Consider the following 1,070-nt stretch of genomic DNA (forward strand, 5'->3'; position numbering starts at 1 on the left):
TGAGCCTAGGAGTTTGAGGTTGCTGTGAGCTAAGCTGACACCACGGAACTCTAGCCAGGGCAACACAGTGAGACTTTGTCTCAAAAAAAACAAAAAACAAAAAAAAACTTCAGTTTAAATATAGATAGGCTACAAAAGTAAAAGGATGGAAAAAGACATACCAAGCAAAAACTAATAAAATAAAAATGGGAGTGTTTATACTAATATCAGAAAAAGTAGACTTTAGAACAAGAAATAACACTAGGGATAAAGAGGGACATTATCTTATAATAAAGGAGCCAATTAATCAAGAAGACACTACAGATTCCTCAAAAAATTAAACATATAATTACCATATGATCCAGCAATTCTATTTCTGGGTATATACTCAAAATAATTGAAAGGAAGAAATCAAACAGATATTTGTACATCAGTATTTATAGCAGCATTCACAATAGCCAAAAGGTAGAAACAACCCAAATGCCCATCGACATATGAATAGAAAAACAAAATGTGGTATGCACACACAACAGAATATTATTCAGCTTTAAAAAAGAAAGAAATTCTGACATTTGCTATGATATAGATGAATCTTAAAGACATCATGATACAAAAGGACAAATATTGGTATGATTCCACCTATGTGTGGTACCTAGAGTAGTTAGATTCATAGAAATAGAAAATAGAATCTTGGTTGCCAAGGGTTGGGGGTGATATTGCAAGTTATTCTTTAATAAGGACAGAGTTTCAGTTTGGGAAGATGAAAAAGTTCTGGATATGGATTGTGGTGAGAGTTGCACAATAATGTGAATGTGCTTAATACCACTGAACTGTACACCTAAAAATACTAAATATTTATGTTATGTACATTTTGTCACAATAAAAAAGGAGACATCACTATCTTAAATGTGTATGCCTAACAATACAGTTTCAAAATATTTTAAGCAAAAATTGATAGAACCGAAAAGAGAAATATATAAACCCACCATTATATTACTAGTTGGAGACTACAACATTCCTCTGTCAGTAACCGATAGAATAGGTAGAGAGAATATTGACAGGATACAGAAATCCTGAAAAATACTGTCATC

Source organism: Propithecus coquereli, unplaced genomic scaffold (assembly GCF_000956105.1).
Source record: "Propithecus coquereli isolate 6110/MARCELLA unplaced genomic scaffold, Pcoq_1.0 Scaffold184, whole genome shotgun sequence".
Taxonomy (NCBI): Eukaryota; Metazoa; Chordata; class Mammalia; order Primates; family Indriidae; genus Propithecus; species Propithecus coquereli.